General features: G+C 39.6%; 1 long non-coding RNA gene across 1 annotated transcript in view; it reads left to right on the top strand.

The window, feature by feature from the left end:
- The window catches only part of LOC139541759 (uncharacterized), an 88,363-nt gene extending 75,723 nt beyond the window's left edge, over positions 1 to 12,640 (top strand). Inside the window, exons 2-3 of the long non-coding RNA XR_011668394.1 lie at positions 10,692 to 10,947; positions 11,054 to 12,640. This is a non-coding gene — a long non-coding RNA (uncharacterized lncRNA). The remainder of the gene's footprint in view (positions 1 to 10,691; positions 10,948 to 11,053) is intronic.
- The last annotated feature ends 853 nt before the right edge of the window (positions 12,641 to 13,493 follow it).

Below are 13,493 nucleotides of genomic sequence, written 5' to 3'. Positions count from 1 at the left end.
TTCATTTTTTAAATTAGAAGCTCGAACTGTTTGAAAGTGTGCAGTAGATTGCAACTCCTCCCCCTTTGGCAGTTCTAACTTCTCGGAAAATTCACATTGGGTGAGGCGGGTTACCGGAAGGTATATTTAATAAAAAAAATGGAAAATAGATTGAGAATAAATTGAAATATATTTTTTTTAAAGACACATACAAAAGTACATGAGAGGACTACAAACCACATCTGCACTGCTGCGCCATCTTGGATTACTCATATGGTTAAAAATGAACTAGCCATGTTAGCTAGCTTATTAAAATGAGCCTACTAGGCTACATCTAGACTACATAATGAACTTAAATTGTATCAGGCTAGTGTCACAATATATTAATTTATGATTAGATCAGAATAGCCGTTATAATATTTGGCCTGTATGGAGACTTAATTCAAAACCACAAGTTATGGCTTAGGAAAGGTATGATTTAGCTAGCTAGATACTGCAGGACAACGCAAGCAGACAAGAAACAGACATGTTTTTTTAGACAATTTCATTTTGCTTTTGATGTGATTAGATTGGTGTGAAGCCAAATCCAAACTGGCACTCCCTGTAGGGTGGTTTTGTTGCTCCAGGACTACCCAGAGCTGATTGGCTAAATATTTTGGCACCTCTTTTCAGTCTTACGTTGCAAAATTTGAAATTGTGCTTTTTACATTGGATAAAAGTACAGACTCAGAGCTACAAAATGGTATATCATACACTGCATTTGAGGAACAATGGGATAGTAATTCTGCTTTGAAATATGATACATTTATAATCCCAATTTATAAGCAAAATGGCCCTTGAATGTTTTGGTACGCATACTGAAGAGCTCTTCTTTGTCAACACACATTCAGCATAATTCCCACCCTCATAAACCTTTGCCCCGCCCATCAACACTAGAACCGCCTTAGTCCAACGGCCACTGACATTTGATTTTGTAAATACAATATTTGCCAAAAATGTCCGCTCCTTCCCTGACTTTTCCTAAATGTTTGTATTGCGCACTGCTCATTTGTCTGCATTTTTACATCACAAACAGAAAAGTATTTAGTGCCTTTTTACCAGTTTTTTCACACCTATTCCTAACTTAACCTGCCAAGACAATGTGCTGTAGCACGTTGGTACCCAGCTAATGCTTCTCTTTCTCCTCACTGAATTAATGACAAATAGATGAATGGGTGATAATTGTACACCTTCAAAAATGAATTTAAATTGGGCCTAACATGATTGACAAGGAGGGTGAAGGGGTTGTAAGAAAAATAAGCTGTAATGGGACTGTTTTAATTACTATAACTCTATTACTAATGAAATGTATTGTAAGGGAAACAAAAACTTGCTACATGTTGCAGAAGTCATTTTGAATAATGCAAAACATATCCCTGACTATCCAGCGACGCAAACAATGCCAGCCCACTTAATGAATGACAAATGGATAGAATGGGTGATAATTGTGCACCTTACTTCACAATTGAAATTAAATGAGGCCTAACTGAATAATAAGGCGGGTGAATGGGTTGATTTAATTTAGAAAGACAATAGTGCAATGATGAGTTTGTGTTATGCCTATTTATCAGCAGCAAATCATTTGACCACGCGTCTTGGGGGTTGACACCAATTCCCTTTTTACATTTTACTTTGTAAAAAGAAGCTGTTATCGGACTTTTATTTACTTTAACTCTATTACTAATTGAATGTATTGTAAGGGAAACAAAAACAAAACCATGCTATGTGTTGCAGTAGGCCTTTAGAATAATGCAAACCATATCCTTGACTCTATCCAATTTGATGAGCGAAAAACAAATATAGCCAGTCAGCCTGCACAGCTGGCCAATCGACACTACACCTAAACTATACCGAACATTATTTCAGTCATAATACGAGTTAGCCTATTGACAATCTGTTGAGCATATTCTGCAGTTACTATTACACTTACCGTTGTCAAATATAATTCAAGAGGTGCAGCACTATTTCCACATACATTTTTTTCCCGAGAATATCCGTGCTGTCCGTGCATTCAGCACATGGCCACTCGTGCAGCAGCATTTCTCTGCCTACTAAGCAAAAACTAGTAACATAAAGAATTTAAAATTAAAATATGCTATTCTGTCATTAATGGATGAATGGGCGATAGAAACCAGATAGAAACTGATAATGGTGCATGTGACTTCAATGAACTGAATGAGGAGGAGGGTGAAGAGGGTGATTGATCTGAAAGATGAGGGTGAAGAGGATGATTGAATTTAGAACAATAGTTAAATTATGAAGAATTGTGGGCGTTGTGGGCGATCTCATTATTTTATTATGAAAGGCTGTAAATGGTATTTAATCATCCCTCAGAGAGTCAATTCAGACTCTGAGTACAACATACAATGTTTACAATGGCAAGCAGAACCAAACGAATGGACGCACTGACAATATTGCAAACGCTGCAGAATTTAGATCAGGTCAGATGGAGGATCGGATATTGAGCTTGAAATCGATGCTGCTGATGATGAGTCTTCGTCTGATTCTGATGTTAACTTCGAGCCTCCGCCTCCGATACCTGAGCCTCGCTGCAGATTAACCAGAACAGAGCCAACTGAGACAGTGATCCCCACTGCCTAGGTGAGACAGGAGTCTGGGAGGGATGGCATGTTTTGGGTATAAATAGTGACGAGAGCACAACAGGAAGGCGACCTTCCTAGAATATTCTCACAGAGAGAGCAGGCCCTACACGTTACGCAAAGAGACAAATTGCCTGCGCACTAAACAGTTTTCTTTGTTTATGTGACATGCAGATGTTGCAGCACATCAGAGATTGTACTGTCGCTCATTCGCACATAAAAGGAAACATTACGTGGGATATGTCTATGGATGACCTCAAAGCATTTATTGCACTCTTCTATGTCCTCTGAGCATTTTGCGGAAGGAGCATGGATGTGGAGTCATTTTGGTCTGATGGGTATGGGGTGGACTTTTTCAGAGAGACCATGACACGCAATCGCTTCGGAGATTGTCACCTGCATTTTCATGACAGACAAGTTTACCAACCGTCTCAGACACCTAGAAAAGTTATGTAAATAATTGCATCACTTGTTGATGAGCAACTGTTCCCAACGAAAGCTCGGTGCCGTTTTACCCAATACATAACCAACAAACCGGAAAATTTGAAATTAAGTTTTGATTGAGTTTCGATGTCGAAATCTGTAACACTCACGTCTGTAGCCATGAAGTTCTTTGAAAGACTGGTCATGGTTCACATCAATACCATTATCCCAGAAACCCTAGACCCACTCCAATTTGCATACCGCCCCAACAGATACACAGATGATGCAATCTCTATTGCACTCCACACTGCCCTTTCACACCTGGACAAAAGGAACACCTATGTGAGAATGTTATTTATTAACTACAACTCAGCATTCAACACCATAGTGCCCTCAAAGCTCTTCACTAAGCTAAGGACCCTGGGACTAAACACCTCCCTCTGCAACTGGATCCTGGACTTCCTGACGGGCCGCCCCCCAGGTGGTGAGGGTAGGTAACACCGGGGCCTCTCAGGGGTGTGTGCTCAGTCCCCTCCTGTACTCCCAGTTCACCCATGACTGCACGGCCAGGCACAACTCCAACACCATCATTCAAAAACAAGGACATTTCTAAGTGACCCCAAACTTTTGAATGGTAGTGTATATTTCTGCCATATACAGATAGCCTTTCCATCTGCCAAACACCAAATATGATCTCCTTTTATTATTTTAAATTCATATTGTTATTACTATTAGTAGTATTATTCTATATAATTCTATCATTTTCTATTTCATGCAGTAGGTTGGTGTGGATGCACTCGACCAGATGGCAAGACTGTAGTCTGTAAAAGGAGGTACTCACCGCTGACTTGTTGCAGTGTTTTACAACGTCCTCGACATGGCTGCTATCAATGTGCACGTGTTATACAAGCTATGCCTTGACAAGAGAGTCAGCAGGAGACATTTCATCATGGATCTGGCATGTGAGCTTTGTGACAACCACATGAACGCCAAGAAAGAAGCTACAGCTGCCAAGCAGGCCGCCAAGGCAGCAGCAGGGTCTGCTCTCTCTCTTCCACAAGCATCACAGCTCCCACTCGGGAAATGTCAAATCGGCAGGTGCATGAAAACTCTGTGCAGTGCAACCGATTTTGTTTGTGAGGCTTGCTCACACAAAATCCAAAGCTGTTTGCTGTCTGTGGACCTGACGCATAAACAGATGAAGAAATTGATCGGTGGGACGGTGGCTAATGCAATTAGCATGAGGTTGTAAGTAACAAGAACATTTCCCAGGACATAGACATATCTAATATTGGCAGAAAGCTTAAATGCTTGGTAATCTAACTGCACTGTCCATTTTACGGTAGCTATTACAGTGAAAGAATACCATGCTATTGTTTGAGGAGAGTGCACAGTTTTGGACATGAAAAGTTATTAATAACCATATTAGGCACATTTGGGCAGTCTTAATACAACATTTTGACAGAAACAGAAATACAATGATTCATTAGATTAGTCTAAAACATTGTACATACACTGCTGCCATCTAGTGGCAAAAATCAAAACGGCACATGGGCTGGAATGGGCTGGAATAATTCATTATGGCCTTTCTCTTGCATTTCAATGATGATGGTACAACATTTTTTTTTAAACGGTAGCTTTTTTCTTTGTATTATCTTTTACCAGATCTAATGTGTTATATTCTCCTATATTCCTTTCACGTTTCCACAACCTGAAGTGTTTCCTTTCAAATGGTACCAATAATATGCATATCCTTGCTTCAGGGCCTGAGCTACAGGCAGTTAGATTTGGGTATGTCATTTTAAGTGAACATTTTAAAAAGGGGCGGATCCTTAAGAGGTTTAAAAGAAAATTGCTTCCGATTCTTCACCACTAGGGGTCACTCATCGCAGAAAACTGAAATCAAACGGGAGTCTAAAGGAGGCGGAACTTCCGTTTCCCACTGAACAAAGGAAAACTGGCTGCTCTCTTTTTGTTAGCTTAGCATTTTGTGTAAAGCTAATCCTACTCTGTACCGGAATTCTTACTTCCGAGTAAAATAGGATCCCCTTCAACAAGGGAACGATTTTCCTAATAACGTCTTACGTTCAGTATTTTTTGCAATGTTTTACAGGAACAAAGGAATACACCATAGTCTACTCACGCTACTGAAACGCGAGAGATGGAGAGATAATTACTCGCTTTGGTCAACCTGATATCTCTCCTAAAATGTCTCTAATTGGCCGGCTTATATGTCCTCGCTCATGAAATTAATAATGACCAAGTCTACTCGCTCCTGAAAGTGACAGAAATAGTACTACGCCTGGCCCAACGAATCTATATCTCAGTATACCTAAACCGGTCAGCCCATGTCTGACCTGGCTCGTAGCATTCAGTAATTGACCCTACACACTGACAATGTCAGAGAAACAACACCGGAGTTAACCTCCATGTATCTTTTTTCAAATGGAAACACACACACACCTCAACAATTCCTGCCTACAGCTCCAATGGTGTATAATGTAATCTGGGTGTATAACGTAATCTGCTTTATAATTTCAAATAGAATGAGCCTTTCATGTTGAATTAAGCCTATCTTAGATTCCTCGCACGGGGCTACAATATATTGTGACGTGTCTATCATTGTGTTGACTGCTATTCATCAAATAATTACCCCCTACGTTTAATTAGTACCCAATTAAATTAATCATGTAACAATTAATTAATTAGAAATTTGGGGCACCAAGGGAAAAGTTAATTTAATGAGTTACCGTTTCCCGAATTAACTCAAGAATATATATCGACATCATAGCAGTCAATTCCTCATATCATTTTCATTCTGAACATCGTTGACGCCGTAAATCTGCACGAACCCTAGCCTAAGTGGTGAATCAGTGATACACAAATTGGCTTATTTATTTACTAACTAAATAATCACACACAAATACATAAACACACACACAAACACACAGTATAGGTTATCGATTACTAACATAGTGCATATGAAAAGTCCCTAGTGGACAAACCCGACATGATGGCTTGTTACACAATGGAAAGGGGTGGGGAAAAATAAAGAGTGGGAGGGACAAAGAGAGTGGACTTATCGTATATACTTGCGGAAGCTATGATTATTGGAATATGAATACTTTCCACATGAACGACCACTCGACCACGACCACTCATGAACAACCACTAATGTATATATTCACGCAAGGGTGTCTTTGTCGTCTCTCTTTTGAACTCGATCCATCTATGGGAAGTGGTTCAATGTAAGTCTCTGGTTTCCACCAGAGGTCACAATGTCCTTTTTAATTGTAGGCTTCTTTTGTTCTGGAGTGTCCATTAGAATGGATACATCAGAGGTGTACCACGCGGTGTCCAAAGGGATCTGTATTTCCTTATGTCCGTTAGACTATATACTTCAGAGGTACCTATGATGGTGAGAGGAATTTGTCCTTCCCTCTCGTATTGGTCAATAGTCCTAGACTGCATATTTTCGTCTAGTCTTCACCTTTATCACTCGTCGAGAGTTTCAAAGGGTCTTACCATTTTCTGGTTTTGTAGTTTTAACCATTTCCAACCGTCTAGCTACCACTCCACGCTGTCTGGTCTCCTTTTAAAACTGACCGGATGAGAGCCAATGGAGTGACTGGTCAGGCATATTGCCAGTTCTTGGCCACGCACACTACGCATGTGATGTCCTTGTCTGCAATGCGTTAGATAGACATGAAGAAATGCTCCGTCTGGGACGTTATTGGATATATATGAGAAAAACATCCTGAAGATTGATTCTCAACTGAGTTTGACCAGTTTATTCGATTTGTAATATCCCTTTTTGAAGTTTTCATTCATTAGCGTAAAGTTCGATGGACACGTGAACTACACATGCTAGCCAAAGTTGCTAATTCGACAGAAGTAATGGACATTATAAAACAAAAAAACGATTTATTGTGGAACTAGGATTCCTGGCACTGCATTCTGATGAAAGATCATCAAAGGTAAGGGAATATTTATGATGTAATTTCGTATTTCTGTTGACTCCAACATGGAGGACAATGGCTGAGCGCTGTCTCAGATTATTGCATGCTGTGCTTTTTACTAAAGTAATTTTTTTAATCTAACACAGCGGTTGCATTAAGAACCAGTGTATCTAATTATATGTTAAACATGTATCTTTCATCAAAGTTTATGATGAGTATTTCTGTATTTCACGTGGCTATCTGTAATTACTTTCGCTATTTTGGAGCCATTTCTGAACATGGCGCCAATGTATAGCCACGATTTGTGGCTATAAATATGCACATAATCGAACAAAACATAAATGTATTGTATAAATTGATGTCATATGACTGTCATCAAATGAAGTTGTTCAAAGGTTAGTGATTAATTTTATCTCTATTTGTGGGTTTTGTGAAAGCTATCTTTTCTGTGAAAAAATGGCGGTGTGTTTTTGGATATTGTGGTGAGCTAACATAAATATGTTCTGTTTTCGCTGTAAAACATTTAAAAAATCGGACATGTTGGCTGGATTCACAAGATGTTTATCTTTCATTTGCTGTATTGGACTTGTGATTTCATGAAATTATATTATATTTTAAGCACATTGGCCTTGGAGGGCGTCCCGTCCTGTTGACACAATGTCTGTGCTCACGTGGGAGTGGTTACTAATTTGGCCCAGGTTCATATGAAAAGCCATTATCTCATTTAGAAGGATAAAATCACATTTCTATCTTTTCAAAAGTATTATTTTACTGAATCATTTATTTTATACAACATTTTGATGCAAATCTGATCTATACATTGTGAAAGCTCTTAACCTTTTCGGGCTAGGGGGAAGTATTTTCACATCCGGATGAAAAGAGTGCCCAAAGTTACTGCCTGCTACTCAGGCCCAGAAGCTAGGACATGCATATAATTGGTAGATTTAGATGGAAAACACTCTAAAGTTTTTAGAACTGTTTGAATAACGTCTGTGGGTATAACATAACTGATATGGCAGGCAAAAACCTGTGAAAAATCCATCAAGGGTAAAAAAATTGAAGTCACTCTCTTTCAATGGATTTTCTATGGGCATCTAAGGCACTTGCTTGCAGTTTCTGTCGCTTCCACTGGATGTCAACAGTCTTTAGAAATTGGTTGATGTTTTTCTTTTGAGAAATGAAGAAGTAGGGCAGTTCAGAACGAGGGTCGAGTCTAGTGTACTGTTGTGGTTGGGGCTCACGACATGAAAGCTCGCTCCACTTTGTTTTTATCCGCTATTGAACACTGTTTATTCCGTCTTAAATTTTAGCGATTATTTACGTTAAATACCTAGTTGTATTAGGAAAGTTGTTTGGAACAAGTTTACAGGTAACTTATTAGATATTTTGTTGTCATGTTGCGCTTGTTGGGACCGTTGTTTTTCTAGATCAAACGCGCCAAATAAAATGGACATTTTGGAGATATAACGACAGAATTAATCGAACAAAAGGACCATTTGTGATGTTTATGGGACATATTGGAGTGCCAACAAAAGTAAATCTTCAAAGGTAAGGCATGAATTATATCGTTATTTCTGCGTTTTGTGTTGCGCCTGGCGGATTAAAATATGAATGTCATGTGTTTGTTTGTTGGGGTGCTATCCTCAGATAATCGCATGGTGTGCTTTCGCCGTAAAGCCTTTTTGAAATCTGAGACGTTGGCTGGATTAACAACAAGTGTAGCTTTAATTTGGTGTATTTCATGTGTGATTTCATGAAAGTTGAATATTTATAGTAATTTAATTTGAATTTGGCGCTCTGCCATTTCACCTGATGTTGTCGAGGGATTCCGTTAGCAGAACGTCTAGCCGTAACAAGTTAAAGTTACAAATATTTCCGTTATAACGTCTTTCTGATCATTTTAATGACATCACAAAATAGACATTAATTTCCCATATTCCATCTGTCATCATTACAAAAATTGTTTCAATGTTCATTGTTTGATGTTGAAGTTCTTTGGCAAGAGTCTCTCTGTAACACTCAGACATTCCATTCTCCATACAGCAGAGCCAAAGGGAGAGTTTCTGCCAGGTATTTGTAAAGTCATGAAACTGGGCCAACTCCCCCAGGAGAGAGAGAGAGTTTGGCTATCTGTCAGCATTTGGCCTAGTTGATCCGGCACCTTTGATCCTCACCAAGGAGCGAGAGTCATGACAACTGTAAGGTCTACACCTGTTGTATTCGGTGCATGTGACAAATAAAATTTGATTTAATTTGATTTGAATGCCAAGTGTCACGATCCCTACGGTAAAGCATGGTGGTGACAGCATCATGCTGTGGGGATGTTTTTCAGCTGCAGGCACTGGGAAACTAGTCAGGATCGAGGGAAAGATGAATGGAGCAAAGTACAGAGAGATCCTTGATGAACATCTACTCCAGAGCGTTCAGCACTTCAGATTGGGGCAAAGGTTTACCTTCCAACAGGACAACGACTCTAAGCACACAGCCAAGACAATGCATGAGTGGCTTCTGGACAAGTCTATGAATGTCCTTGAGTGGCCCAGCCAGAGCCCGGACATAAACCCGATTGAACTCTGGAGAGACCTGAAAGAAGCTGTGCAGTGAAGCTCCCCATCCAACCTGACAGAGCTTGAAAGGATCTGCAGAGGAGAATGGGGAAAAACTCCCCAAATACAGGTGTGCCAAGCTTGTAGTGTTATACCCAAGAAGACTCGAGGCTGTAATCGCTGCCAAAGGTGCTTCATCAAAGTACTGAGTAAAGGGTCTGAATACTTATGTAAATGTGATATTTCCATTTAATTTTGGATTTTTTGGGGAGAAAAAAATGTTAAACATAATTTAGCTTTGTCATTATGGGGTATTGTATGTAGACTGATGTGGGGGGAAACAACGTTTTAATCTATTTCAGAATAAGGCTGTAACATAACAAAATGTGGGAAAATTCAAGGGGTCTGAATTCTTTCCAAATGCACTGTATATCGTCTGGTGGAAGAATTAAATAAAACAAATTTACTAATGTTTTTAATGAAAATATGTTAATCTTTTTTATACGCCATATATGCAAAAAGTATGTGGACACCCCTTCAAATTAGAGGATTTGACTAGAAGGCCAGCATCCCGGAGTAGCTACTTCACTGTTGACTTTGAGACTGGTGTTTTCCGGGTAATATTTAATGAAGCTGCCAGTTGATGACTTCTGAGGCATCTGTTTCTCAAACTAGAGCCTGTAACCGAACCCACAAATGCTGATGCTCCAGATACTCAACTAGTCTAAAGAAGGCCAGTATTATTGCTTCTTTAATCAGGACAACAGTTTTCAGCTGTGTTAACATAATTGCAGAAGGGTTTTCTAATGATCAATTAGCCTTTTAAAATGACAAACTTGGATTAGCTAACACAACGTGTCATTGGAACACAGGAGTGATGGTTGCTGATAATGGGCCTCTGTACGCCTATGTAGATATTCCATAAACAATCTGCCGTTTCCAGCTACAATAGTCATTCACAACATTAACAATGTCTACACTGTATTTCTGATTAATTTGATGTTATTTTAATGGGCAAAAATGTTGATTTTCGTTCAAAAACAAGGTCATTTCTAAGAGATCCTAAATGTTTGAATGGTAGTGTATGTATTTTATTTTTCAGAACATTAAACATGTGCGTTCTCTTGTTTTGTACTGTTCTATAGTTTCGACCCAGTGATTCGTCTGACAAACAAAGAACTTCACGTCCTGCAGGACCAGGCATGGATCCAAGCTGGCGAGACATTCAATGACGCCATCTTCAAAGATGAATCAACCGTGGCCTTTGAGCAATTTGCTCAAAGTTGCAACAGGAAAAAAAAGAAAGAAGATCAAGCAAGCCGAAACGCAAGCATCCCCTCAACCTCCATGTGTGGGGGGCAATTTCTCAACAGGGACCAGGCCCATATTTGATTTTTGATGGTAAGTTTAGCTATTTACAAAGCAAAAAGGTACATAACATGTTGTAGCCTACACCTCACGGACTGCTACGTGTTCCACAATAATTCACTTTTGCCTCCTTTTTCAGGTATCATGTTGATGAAGAACTGTTAGGGCCAAATTGGGGGATTTTCACACGTACAGCAGCTGGGCTATGAAGAATTGCGTGTCAATTCATAAACCATGTGCCATGGAATCTCCTCCCAACTATTTTGCAAACTATATTGCTCTCCGACACTTTGTGGTTGCATGAGGTCTTGTGTTAGAAATGTACTGAAGTCAAATAATTCAGTCGCACTGAAGTCTAACAAAACAGCCCCCAATCTTTTTATCATCAATTTCTCTCAGCCAATCATCAGTCATTTGTGTAAGTGCTGTGCTTGTTGAATGTCCTACCCTATAAGCGTGCTGAAAGTCTGTCAATTTGTTTACTGTAAAATAGAATTGTATCTGGTCAAACACTCTTTTTTCCAAAGGTTTACTCAGGGTTGGGAACAGTCTGATTGGTCAGCTATTTGAGCCAGTGAAGGGGCTTTACTATTCTTAGGTAACTATACTTGCTTCCCTCCAGGACTGAGGGCACACACTTTTTAGTAGGCTTAAATTGGAGATATGGCAAATAGGAGTGGCAATATCGTCCGCTATTATCCTCAGTAAGTTGTCAGACCACAGTGTCTTGTCATTGTTGATAAACAACAATACATGTTTCACCTCTTCCCCACCCACTTTACAGATTTCAAAATTACAATGCTTGTCTTTCATAATTTGTTCAGATATACTTGGATGTGTAGTGTCAATGTTTTGCCAAAATGTGATAATCTTCCCAATTAAAAAAAATTATTTGAGTTGATTTTGGGTTTTGTGATGAATGAGCCATCTGATTCAATGAATGACGGAGCTGAGTTTGTCTTTTTGCCCAAAATGTTATTTAAGGTGCTCCAAAGCTTTTTACTATCAATCTTTGTCATTTATCTTTGTTTCATAGTAGAGTTTCTTCTTTATTCAGTTTAGTCACATGGTTTCTCAATTTGCAGTATGTTTGCCAATCAGTTTTGCTGCCAAACTTATTTGCCATACCTTTCGCCTCATCCCTCTCAACCATAACATTTCTCAATTCCCCATCAATCCAAGGGGATTTAACTGTTCTTAAAGTCATTTTCTTGAATGGGTGCGTGCTTTTTAGTCATTGTAAAAAACTAATTCAGAAATTTGTCAAGCGCAGCATCTGGTTGCCCCTCATTACACACCACAGACCAGCAACTAATATTTATATCAACAACATAGGAATCACTACAAAACTTATTTTTGATTTTTTACACCTTTATTTAACCAGGTAGGCTAGTTGAGAACAAGTTCTCATTTACAACTGCGACCTGGCCAAGATAAAGCAGTGCGACACAAACAACAACACAGAGTTACACATGGAATGAACAAACGAACAGTCAATAACACAATAGAAAAAACGAAGTCTATATACAGTGTGTGCAAATGGCTTGAGGAGGTAAGGCAATAAATAGGCAATGGTAGCAAGTAATTACAATTTAGCAAATTAACACTGGAGTGATAGATGTGCAGATGATGATATGCAAGTAGAAATACTGGTGTGCAACAGAGCAGAAAAGTACATTTAAAAAACAATATGGGGATGAGGTAGGTAGATTGGATGGGTGATTTACAGATGGGCTATGTACGGCTGCAGCGATCGGTTAGCTGCTCAGATAGCTGATGTTTAAAGTTAGTGAGGGAAATATAAGTCTCCAGCTTCAGCGATTTTTGCAATTCGTTCCAGTCATTGGCAGCAGAGAACTGGAAGAAAAGTCAGCCAAAGGAGGTGTTGGCTTTGGGGATGACCAGTGAGATATACATGCTGGAGCGCGTGCTACGAGTGGAGACGAATATGTAGCGAGGGCCAGCCGACTAGAGCATACAGGTCGCAGTGGTGGGTGGTATATGGGGCTTTGGTGACAAAACGGATGGCACTGTGATAGACTGCATCCAGTTTACTGAGTAGAGTGTTGGAAGCAATGGTGTAAATGACATCGCCAAAGTCGAAGATCGGTAGGATAGTCAGTTTCACTAGGGTATGTTTGGCGGAGTGAGTGAAGGAGGCTTTGTTGCGAAATAGAAAGCTGGTTCTAGATTTAATTTTGGGTTGGAAATGTTTAATATGAGTCTGGAAGGAGAGTTTACAGTCCAGCCAGACACCTAGGTATTTGTAGTTGTCCACATATTCTAAATCAGAGCCGTCCAGAGTAGTGATGCTAGTCGGGCGGGCGGGTAGTGATTGGTTGAAAAGCATGCATTTAGTTTTATTAGCATCTAAGAGCAGTTGGAGGCCACGGAAGGAATATTGTATGGCATTGAAGCTCGTTTGGAGGTTTGTTTTAACAGTGTCCAAAGAAGGGCCAGATTTATACAAAATGGTGTCGTCTGCGTAGAGTTGGCTCAGGGAATCACCCGCAGCAAGAGCGACATTGTTGATATATACAGAGAAAAGAGTCGCACCCGAGAATTGAACCCTGTGGTAA

The sequence above is a fragment of the Salvelinus alpinus genome, chromosome 16 (genome assembly GCF_045679555.1).
Source record: "Salvelinus alpinus chromosome 16, SLU_Salpinus.1, whole genome shotgun sequence".
In the NCBI taxonomy this organism is placed as follows: domain Eukaryota; kingdom Metazoa; phylum Chordata; class Actinopteri; order Salmoniformes; family Salmonidae; genus Salvelinus; species Salvelinus alpinus.
Note: the sequence above shows the minus strand (reverse complement) of the source record. Positions and strands in the feature narration are given on the sequence as shown.